Genomic DNA, 12019 nt, shown 5'->3' on the forward strand with positions numbered 1-12019 from the left:
TTACATGTAATTCTCCCATTCATTTTCCTTGTTTATTTTTAATGATCTCTGTATTAGTTTTAGGAATTATCTATGTATACTTGGCACAACCTGTGGCTATACAATAATAAAGTTAGAAATAAATAATTGAAAAGTGAGCATTTGGAAACTAACATGATTAATTCTAGATAAACCTCAGATCAATAAAACATTATAGAGGGCTAAAAAACTGCAGAAAGGAATTAGAAGCAGTTTTAAAAACAGTATTATAAAAAGAAAACAGTATTAGAGGAGTTGCAGTTCAAAATGGTGACCTAGGAGGACTCTGAACTCACTTTCTCCATGGAACACACCAATTTACACATACTAATAGAAAAATTCATCCTGAAAAAGAACTGAGGGCTTATTGAGAAGCTACTAAAGAACCAAAGGTGGAATGGCAAGCGTACAGGAAGAGAGTCAGAGACATGCCACAGTTTAAAAGAGTAACTAGCATAAACAGCCATAGGTCAGCTAGCCAGGAAAAGTCACCTTGCATACACAGTCTACATAGGGGACACCATACACAAGACCACTCTTTGAACTTTAGGAGAAGTAGCTGCTTCACCTAATCCATAAATACACAAAAATCAACCAAGCATAGAGACAGAAGAATATGCTCCAAAAGAAAGAACAAGAAAAAAACTTCAGGAAAATAACTAAATGAAAGAGATAAGCAATATGCCTGACAAAGAATTTAAAATAATGAGCATAAAGATATGCACTGGGCTGGAGTAAAGAGTGGAAGAAGCCAGTGAGATCTTCCATAAAGAGATAGAAAATATTAAAAAGAACCAATTAGGGTTGAAGTATACAACAACTGAAATAAAATCATACTAGAGGGAATCAACAGTAGATTAGAGGATGCAGAAGGGCATAACAGCAATCTCAAAAACAGGGTAATGGAGAACACACAAGGTGAAGAGCAAAAAGAGAAAAGAATTTTTCAAATGAGGATACTGATCTCTTGAACAACATCAAGTGACATTCACATTTTGGGGTTCCAGAAGAAGAGAGAAATAAGTTTCCTATTTAAAGAAATAATAACTTCTCTATCCTAGAGAAGAAAATAGACATCCAAGTCCAAAAACCACAGAGAGTTCCAAACAAGAATAACCCAAGGAAGTCTATACCACAGCACATCATAATTTATATGTCAAAGGTTAAAGATAAAGAGAATCTTAAAAGCAGCAAGAGAAACACAAAAAAAGTTACCTCCAAGGGAAAATCTATAAGGCTACTAGCTGATTTTTTAGCACAAACTTTGCAAGCCAGAAGGGAGTGGCACGATAAATTCAAAGTGCTAAAAGGAAAAAAATCCACAATCAAGAATATTCTACCCAGCAAGGTTATTGTTCATATTTGAAAGAGAAATACAGCTTCCCAGGAAAAAAACAAAAGATAAAGGAGTTTATCACCATTAAACGAGTCTTTTAAGAAATTTTAAAGAGATTTCTTTAAGTGGAGAAGAAATGTCCATAATTAGACATAAGAAAAATGTGGATGAAAAGATGTAAACTATGACAACATATACATAAAAGGTGGAGAAAGGGGTAAAAAGGGAAGATAAGGGGAAAAAGGGAAAAATATTTTTTATTTTTCTGTTATTTTAAATGTCTGAATGTAAATGACTATCAAATTAATATGGCCTAGTTACTTAAGATGTTAAATATAAACCTCATGGTAATCACAAACCCAAAACCAATGATAGATACACAAAAATAGAGAGAAAGTCAAAGAAAACACTATCTTCATCAATCACAAAGAAAGAGAGCAAGAGAAGACCTACAAAAACAACAAGAAAACACATTTTTTAAATGGCAACAAGTACACACCTATCAATAACTACTTTAAATATAAATGGCTAAATGCTCCAATCAAAAGACACAAAGAGGCAGAACGGATAAAAAAGCAAGACCCATCTACCTGCTGCATACAAGAGATTCACTTCAGATCTGAAGACATATTCAGACTGAAAGTGAAAGGATGGAAAAACATTCACCATGCAAATGGAAGTTTGTTTTTTTTTTTTTTTTTAAAGCTGAGGTAGCAATACTTATGTCAGAAAATATATTTTAGAACAAACACTGTCACGAGAGACAGGGAAGGGCATCACATAATGATAAAGGTATCAATCAAACAAGAGGATATAACAATTGTAAATATCTATGCACTCAACACTGAAGCACTTCAATACATAAAGCAAATATTAATGGACATAAGTAGAGAAATTGATGGTGATTTCTTCTTCAATGAAGAAATTTAAAAAATACATGAAGACAAGTGAAAATAAAAATACAACAGTCCAAAACCTCTGTGACATAGCAAAAGCAGTTCTAAGAGTGAAGTATGTAGCAATACAGGTCTATCTCAAGAAACAAGAAAAAATTCAAACAGTCTAATCTTACACCTAAAGGATCTGGAAAAGGAAGAACAAAGTCCATGGTGAGTAGAAGAAAGGAAATAATAAAGATCAGAGCAGAAATAAATGATGTAAAGACTAAAACCCTTAGCCAGACTCATCAAGAAAAAAAGAAAAAGGACCCAAATAAATAAAATCAGATATGAGAGAGGAGAAGTAACAACACCACAGAAATACAAAGAATTATAAGACAGTACTATGAAAAATTGTTTGCCAACAAACTGGACAACCTAAAAGAAATGGATCAATTCTTAGAAACACACAATCTTCCAAAACTAAACTGAGAAGAAAATAAAAAGTCTAAACAGACTGATTACAAATAATTAAATTCAATTAGTAATAAAAAGCCTACCAAAAAATACAAGACCAGAGCTAGATGGCTTCACAGGTGAATTCTCTCAGACATTTAAAGAAGAGTCAATACGTATTCTCAAACTATTTCAAACAAAACAAAACAAAACAAAACAGAAGAGGGAAGAAAGCTTCCAAATACATTCTTATGAGGCCAGCTTTGCCTTGATACCAAAACCAGAAAAAGATACCACAAAAAAGAAACTGCAGGCCAATATCCCCAATGAAGGTAAATGCAAAAATCCTCAAAATATTAGCAAATGGCATACAATACTTTAAAAAGATAATTCACCATAATCAGGCGGGATTTATTCCAGAAGTACAAGGATGGTCCAATATACACAAATCATTTAATATTATACCCATCAACAAAACAAGGAATAAAAATCATACAATCTTTTCAACAGATGTGGAAAAAAACATTTGACAAGATTCAACAGCCATTCATGATAAAAAATCTCAACAGTGCAGGCTTAGAGAGACCATACTTCAACATACTAAAGGCCATATATGAAAACTCACATCTAACTTCATACTTAATGGTGAAAAACAGAGCTTTTCCTCTAAAATCAGAAACAAGGCAAGATGTCCACTCTCAACACTTTTATTCAACATAGTACTGGAAGTCCTAGCCACTACAATCAGACAACAAAAAGAAATAAGAAGCATCTAATTGGTAAATAAGAAGCTAAGTTTCACTATTTGCAGATGACATGATATTACATAGACAACCCTAAGGACTCTGCCAAAAAACTACTGAAGTAATAAATGAATTCAGTCTAGTGTCAGGATACAAAATTAATACCCAGAATCGGTAATACACAGAAATCTGTGACACTAATGAAGTCACAGAAAGAGAAATTAAAAAAAAAAACAACACCATATATAAATGTACCAAAAAAGAATAGAATACTTAAGAATAAACTTAAAGTGGTGATAGATATGTACTCTGAAAACCACAAAACACTGATGAAAGTAATTGAAGATGACACAAATGGAAAGATATACCATGCTCATGGATTGCAAGAATTAATATTATCAAAATGTTCATACTTACCCAAAGGAATATACAGATTCAGTGCAATTCCTATCAAAATACCAACAGATTTTTCATAGAACTAGAACAAATGCTACTAAAATTTGTATGGAACCACAGAAGACCCCGATAAACCAAAGCAATCCATTGAAGATCTCACAACTCCAGATTTCAAGATATACTACAAAGATGCAGTAATCAAACACTAAAATCTTAGAATTTACATAATAAGAATTAAATGTGTGGATTATTAAAAAAATAGTTTGAATGTGCACAGTATAAGTTATGAGCAAAAACATGACAAAATGGGAAATATTTACTGTACAAGAGTTAATATTGACAATATTTAAGGAACACTTAAATATTCATCAGATGATAACAAATAGCCCAGCAGAACCTATGGACAAGAATTGATTAAACAATTTACATAAGAGCAAATCCACATATCTGAAAAGCATGAAAAGATACTAACTTCACAAGTTAAGATATTTAAATAAATGTAACAATTATAAACTGAAGAATTATAACATTGATAGCTGTAAGGACATGGATTGTTTCATAATTTGCTGGTAAAAATGTGAATATAACACTTCAGAAGCAATAGGGCAACATACTTTAAAACTTATAAATATTTTTACCCCTTGAACTTAGAAATAAAAGAAATCATCAACAATTTTTATTATGACCTTGTTTTGTGATAAAACTGAAGACAATAAAAACCTCTGGAAATAAAGTGAATGTTTACAAAGTGGTGATTGGCTGAATTTATTGTTTCTTAATATGTCCATCATGGAATATTATACACACATGTAAAATTTTAGTTTCATATATAATGGTTGACATGGAGACTTTCCACAAGGTATCAATGAGTAAGAAAAAATAAGGTGCACGTTTCTTAAAAATGATGACAAAAAGACTGATGTGCATGTGTGTATACACAAACATGTTTGCACATGTATGTATGTGAATGGTTATAAAAGTGTATGAAAATCTAGGATAATAGAACTCAGTTGCTAACATGGGTTATCTGTGATATGGAAACAGAAGAGAATAAGGAGTGGACAAAGGCAGTTAAAGGAAACAGAAAAATTACAAATTCAAAAGCAACAGCACTGTGATATAATTTGGACATTTATATAAAATTACATATGTACATATTTTTAAATAAAATATCTTTAAAGATGAAAAATTATCATGGTGATGAAAACAGAATGGGTAGATTTAACTTAAATCTAAAGTAAATGCGGCATTTATATTTTCCTAGTTCAGACCCAGATTTTCTTAAAATTCAACATAAAATGATACTGCAAAGCTTGAATGTATATTAAAATAATGCAATCGATGGTAAATAGCTTTTTCAAATTTTTTTCTCCAACATACATAGGGATTGGTCTTTTAATTAAGGTAGAATCAGTGGAAAGGAGAAAACAGCAGAAAGGAAGAATGGGACCAGCCTAAGGTTGAAATTTTAGTAACTTGATTGCACCTCCAGAAAGATGCAGGGGAATCTGATAGGGAGATGGCAATGAAATTTTCAATGAGCAAATATTTGCCAGTATTCCCCAGGTGCCAGACTCTGTTCTAGGTACTGAAGCCAGTGGTAAAAATGAAAGCACATAGTTCCTTATATGGAGCTTAGATTCTCTTTCTGAAAAGTAAGATCATAAACAAGTCAACGAGTCAATGGAGGTAGTCTCCAGGAGCAAGTGGGCTCCGGGACAGCAGATGGTACTGTGACGACCTGTGGCGTGGGAAGGCACAGCAGATCTGAAACTGACAGGGCAAAATGCCTCCCAGTGCAGCTCTGACAGGCAACGTTCTCAGGCGGGGAGAATAGTGAATGCCAAAGCTGTAAGTAGGACTAAGCCTGGTCCATACAAGGCTGGAGGGGACTAAATGAAGACAAGAAGGCTGAGGGCTAAAGATGAAGTCAGAGACAACTGGAAGGCTTTGCATGTGGTAGAACCTTCAAGGCCTCATTTGTGTGAGAAAACACAAATTAGAAGTTGCTAAAACCTGGAATATCAAAATATCAAGGAAAGCAAGCTGAGGATAGGGTACTTGGGGAAGCTCAGGGTTTACTTGCCAGGGAACCTGTAGGGCCACTCGCTTTAAGGAGCATAAAGCGCACTCCATGTCAGAAATCATCTGAAATAGCTACTCCAGCTGAATTAAGCGGGGACAAAGAGAACCTCCTCGAAGACGTGGGATTCTAGCCGAAGACTTTTAAGCCTGAAGTAGTATATCAAGTGATATCAATTATATAATGGCTACGGAAAAAACAGAAAAAGATTGCAAACCTGTTGAAGTTTAGGGAATTCCAGAGACATAACCGGAAGATTCCGAGTAAGGAGCCAAAGGAGAGGTAAGGCTATAAACTGCTGAAAGGGTGCCTGTTACAAATTTGATACACTCTGCTTATAAAAAGGATCAGAAGGTAAGTTCCTAGAGAAAGCCGACATTCACTTCAGTACCAGTGTGCCAAGAATTCAGGGACAGGAAATAAAATGGAAAGGAAGATTTAAAAACTTAAACAGTTACCTTTAATTAAATTTAAATTTTATTTATTTATTTATTTATTTATTTATTGAGAGAGAGAGAGAGAGAGAGAGAGAGAGCGAGCGTGTGTGAGTCTGTGTGAGCAGGGGAGAGGGGCAGTGGGGCAGAGAGAGAGACAGGGAGATATAGAATCTGAAGCAGGCTCAAGGCTCTGAGCTGTCAGTGAAGAGCCCGACAAGGGGCTCGAACCCACCAACTGTGAGATCATGACCTGAGTCACTTAGGTGCCCCTAAGCATGTGGGTTTTAAGGCTACCTGAGTTCATTATCCTGATTCCTCATCCTAGTTAATATGTTTACTTCGGGCAACTGATTCCTGAGCCTCAGTTTCCTTATGAAGAAGACAGGGATCGTAATTGTACTTAATATCTAAAATCATAAAAATTGAATGAGATTATGCATATTATTTCATATTATAGTTACAGCTCCCTCCAGGTTGAGTTATTACTATCTCATTTGGAAAATTATTATTTTTTAAATTTTGTGGGAATGCAGCCAGAGCTAGAAAATTCTAACGTGCTTGGTAGACCTCTGGAGGTTTGAAAGCATGGGCTGATGGAGATTTCTGTGAGGGACTGGAGAAACGGGCGTCAGTTCTAGCAGAGGATGTCAGTCTGCTGTTGTCACACTGGAACCCAGACTCCAGTGGACCCAGACTGTCCATTTAGGCAGGCACCTAAATGAGACCCCTTTCAACGGCCCAAGAAGCAAATAAGAAACGTACTTGGGGAATATTTGGAAACGTCAAATTTTCAGTGGCAACAAAGAAAGAGCCAATTTCTTGGCACTCCAGGGGTCGTTTGGTTTTTTCTCTTTTCCCAAATTACTGGCATGGTGTGATTTGGGTCGTGCTGCTATTCTGATTCCGTGATGTAACATACCAGGTGTGCTCACTGGTGACAGACGACCGAAGCTAGTTTTACAAGACAACTAGAACAGGGCAGTCTTCCCAGTCTTGTGTGGCATTGCAACAAATTGATGACTGTGCTGTCTTGATTCACGATTTTTTGCATGTGTTCGGGGGCAGGGGTGGGGGTTGGGGAGACATCAAAGAGGCATTCATAACATGCTTGAGGTTCTAACCTTCCATCACCTGGTCTCGGCTGCTACCATAGGAGCCATACCGGTAATGACCATCCGAACATGTAGGAGAGACTTCTCTGCCCTTTGCTCGTCTCCTCCCTGGCCAGAGCCAGAAATACCTTTACATTTGTCAGATGGGTGCCTTAAAAAAATATCACTGTGCATCTCCCACGTGCCCAAGGCAGCATCCAGCCGTCATATACACCATCCTATTCACTTCTTTTAAGAGCCCATTTTACACAGGAGGCGTTGAAGTCACAGGATTTTCAGGGCTTTGCCTGAGATAGCTGCTGTCAAGTGTCAAGGGTATCTAAGCCTTCTCCCTCTGGATCCTTCGCCCACTTACTACAGAAACAAGGAAACCAAGAGGAGTGAAAAATTGCGGGGAATCTTATTTGAACTCATAACTCCTTTTACATCTGAGAAAATTTTAGACTCAAAATTAAATGATTTGCTTCAGGCACAGAGCCAGTTAGAAGCCTGTTGGGGAAGAGAACCGGATCTCTTCACTTTTAGAAGGCTCATATCTCAAAATCCCGCAAGGAACAGGAAGGACATGAGATCCATGCTAGACAGCTGTCTGTTGGGGTGACCATGCCAGCTCATTGCTGGGGCAGTACATTTACATCTGCCTTTGGTTCAGCAGAGGGAGGGACCCTCTGGACCCTTAATGCCCAGCTTCAAGGCAACCAGAAAATTCATTGAAGAGCCACTTTATCCCATAGAGCCAGAGCTTAAAACTAAAGAGAAAGAGAAAGAAAAAAATAAGCTGTCAACGCTGGGCTAATGGTAAGCACAGAAATCATGTGGTTAAGAAAACAATTTAAGATTGTTAGAAGAGCATATAGATATGTTTAAGAAATGTAAGGTTGTATTTATCTTGCATTCTTTAAATATATAGGACAGTTTTGAAGGGTTCACCTACAATCAATTCTCCCTTTTCATAATGAGGAGAATAGATAGTATTTAACAAAATGACTATTTTTAAGTAGATGAAGCTTTGAGGAACAAAATTCTCATCTTGCATCTTGACTATAGCTAGAAATATATTTTAATACAATACAGTGAAAAAGTTCATGAATATTTATCACAGAGACATTTGCATGGAATTCTCATAAAAGAATCGCACAACAGCCAAGAACCTGTTGTGTGAACTGATTTTCTAGGAGGAAATTATTCACTGATACTAGTGAATTCATATCTATACATTCTATAGTCTGACATCTGTGAGAGAAAATATTGGTGAGCAGCGTGATTGGCAAGAGCTATGAGGTAAAAGAATCAAAAATAAAACAACAAATTTCTAACATATACTTTTAAATAATACATTCACAAAATCTTCCAGAATAAAAATGCCAGATAAGATGATAGAGTGCTATGTAAATGAAGAAAAAATAAGTTTCAGATCCAAGCTCTTCTGAAGATACCTATAAACATCAAGAAAAAAATGGCTGGTAGAAAGATCTTATTGGATTATATGGAGTTTAGAAAACCTTATACAGTGATAAAAAGCACAGGATAATGATATATGAGTAATGTGTCCTTATCAAGCAATAATGAAAGCACAGTTTAGATTATTACAACAATATCTACTCTTTGATAATATTGATCCATATCTTAATACGTGTACCTTTAAAGATAGTGCAGTGTATAGTGAAGCAGCTATTTTCTTAAATGATTAATCTATCACAGCTTTTAACAGACAGAAGACTCTCACCGAGCTGTACATACAAGTCGGCCACACAACTTTCTGTTCATGAGAGTGATTCTATCTTTGGCCTTTTCACAGCAATTTTGCAAATTGAACTGTAACTTAAAATACCATTATTAAGGTAATTTTACATGAGCTGTGTTTTGGTTTAATTAGGATTCTAGCTGAAAACAAGTATATCCAGAGTTAACAAACCACTGTTGGCTTATCCTCCTCCCTCATCAGATTTTATCAATAGAAAATAATCTGGTTGTCTGATGGAAAGAGAAATTCAGACACGTGGTTAACACAACCTCAAATATTTTGGTCGGGAAAAAAAAACCCAGCATCTTCTTATAGCTTACGTCATATTTAAAAGTCTTTAAAATAAATAAATATTTTAAATATTTACAATCTGGCCGAGGGGAAATGGGGGAGGGGGGGGGGGAGTAAACAAATACATTTTCGTTCCTTACAGTTCTGTCTTTAGCAAAAACGACAGCGTAGGGCAGATTAATTTTCCTTTTCTCCCACACCAGACCCTAACCTTGACCTAGGGTTGCCTGTTGGAAAATGCCTGGTGGTTTGGTAGAAGGGAGGCTAAACCAGCATTTCTGGAAACCCTAGATCAGTCCAAAGAAGAGCTAAAAAAATCTCTCCAAGTGCCTTCACCGAGGGCTCTGTGGTGTCCCGTACCAGGGTAAGAAACCACATTTTAGCCTTTCTGGCAAGTCGAAACGCACAAGATGCAGCCATAGACGCAAAGATCATTGCTCAGAATCACCACGGGTGAAGAGAGCAGTTTAGTAAAGTCTCGCTAGCAACAAGCACGCTCTGCGAGGAGATCAAACAGTTGTATCAATACGGCCCTGGAGAGGGTTTTTGAACTTCATGGTTAACAAAGCGCCGCTTTTCTCTCGTCGCGTCCCAGCTCTGCCAGCCTGGGAACAGGCATCCGTGGCCTGGAGAGTCCGGGCGGGAAAGACCCCCCCCCCCCAAAAGTTGGGCTGGTGACCAAAGCGACACCCTCCTGGGCAGTGATTCCACAGAGGGTGCCTGAGGAACTAGATGGAGAGGGATTAAGGAAAAATCGAAAGAGGAAAGGTGCAAAATCCAAGGCAACCATCCCCAATCGCAAACAGGAATCCTCAAAGCCGGTGGAAGCGCTGCGCACCCCAGCCCAGCCTGGCCGCGCCCTTACCTGCACCCTCACAACGGCCGAGTCCCGGCAGCCAGAGAGCCCTGGCCGGGCTTCAGCAACAGGTTCCACCTCTCCCGGGGCTGCCGCTCGGCCCCGGCTCCCGCCACCTGCCGCTGTCCCCGCCACTCCAACCCTGCTTGTCGCTGCCCGCCAGCTGGGCGCCCAGGGCTCTGCGCTCCGCTCGCTGCCTCCTCGTCCCCTTCAGCTGAAACGTCACTCTCCAGGGGGCACCTGCCGGCTGCTGGGATTGAGGAGAAGCTCTTCTCATCCCGCCTAGGGCAACGTGGATACTTTCTGTGAAATTGAGAATCCGTGTGCAGCAAAGGAAAGAAAGCAGCCCTCTGGTTTTGCGTGGTTAGTTGCCTCTCCACACCTTGGGCGAGTGATTTAGCCTGTGCCTCAGCTGCCTCTTTGGTAAAATATAGATAGAGGTTATGGTGATAATAACTGGGGAATCGGAGAATTAAATGGGCATGTATATGCAAAATGCCTGGACATATTAAACATTACATAAACGTTAGCTATTGTTTTAAGGTTCTCATCACATCCGTGAGTCCTTGCAAAGGCCTTTTAGGTTGCAAGAAAACCTCTCTGGAATTCTGGAAATGTGAATTCACATCAGAATTAGAAGGGGCAAGGAGAGAGCCAGGGGTGAATGCTCAGTGATTGTGACAAGAAAATCTGCTCAGCTGGAAGTTGCTAATGGATCATGCCTAAAACTTAATGTATTAACTTAGAGGTTTATAGAATTACTGAGAAAGGAACATTTAAAGGTACTTTAAGATAGTAACACAGTCAGGGTCAAGTGTGGGGAAAGCCTTTGCATATGCTTGCTATCAGGTCTGATCCTCACAAGGGTGGGCTTATTAAGCAATGGGTGGTATATAATTACTCCCCAGTCCACACAGAGGCTCCAAGGTTCAGTGGCTTGTCCAAAGCCACCGAGGCAGTTTTCAAATGACAAAGCAGGACTTCAGAAGCTGAATTCAGTTCTCTATTAAATCTTTCTTCCTGAATCCCTGGTAAATGTGGGATACAAAAACTGCTTGAAGAGACCTTTTAAAATAGGATCCCTCGGCCCTGAAATTAAGGTTGTTGATTCAGATATGCATGTGTTTAAACCTGCTTTATGGCTATGTTGAAGATGCAGAAAGACGTATCTCTCCTAAGACTTCACCAAGTTCAAGGTAGAGACACCACTCCCACTTCTGTGAGGTTTATCCGGATACCCTATGCATAGAAAGTCATAGAAAAAAAGAAAGACATTAAACAGATAACTAATAGGAGGCAAGGCTTAGAAAATAAATTACGTCAGGGAAATAAAGCTAAAAAGAGGAAGGCATTCTGTAATTAATCTGAGATTCTCAAATTGAAGTGGAAAAAAAAATGTAGACCACCATCCCATTCAATCTCTCTTCCTACTGGAAAAAAAGATCGTCAAAATGATAGGAATAATAGCAATGTTTTTGATGAGACAGTGAGGTAATGTCTAGCTTGTGAGAATTTTATTACAAATGAAAAGAAATACACAACTTGCCATGCAATAGTCATTAAATTGTGAGACACTTGCTGTACCATATAAAATGACACAGTGTGAACTGCTGTCCTGATTCTCTACCCCACACCCCCAAACCCTCCTGGAAATGTTAGACCATGTCCA

General features: G+C 37.9%; 1 protein-coding gene across 1 annotated transcript in view; it reads right to left on the reverse strand.

Annotated features, from left to right (window-relative positions):
• NPFFR2 (neuropeptide FF receptor 2) overlaps positions 1 to 10399 on the reverse strand; it is a 92906-nt gene extending 82507 nt beyond the window's left edge. Inside the window, exon 1 of the mRNA XM_042934016.1 lies at positions 10360 to 10399. The gene's annotated coding sequence lies outside the window, so the exon portion shown is untranslated. The remainder of the gene's footprint in view (positions 1 to 10359) is intronic.
• Between the last annotated feature and the right edge of the window lie 1620 nt (positions 10400 to 12019).

This window comes from Panthera leo, chromosome B1 (assembly GCF_018350215.1).
Source record: "Panthera leo isolate Ple1 chromosome B1, P.leo_Ple1_pat1.1, whole genome shotgun sequence".
Lineage (NCBI taxonomy): Eukaryota > Metazoa > Chordata > Mammalia > Carnivora > Felidae > Panthera > Panthera leo.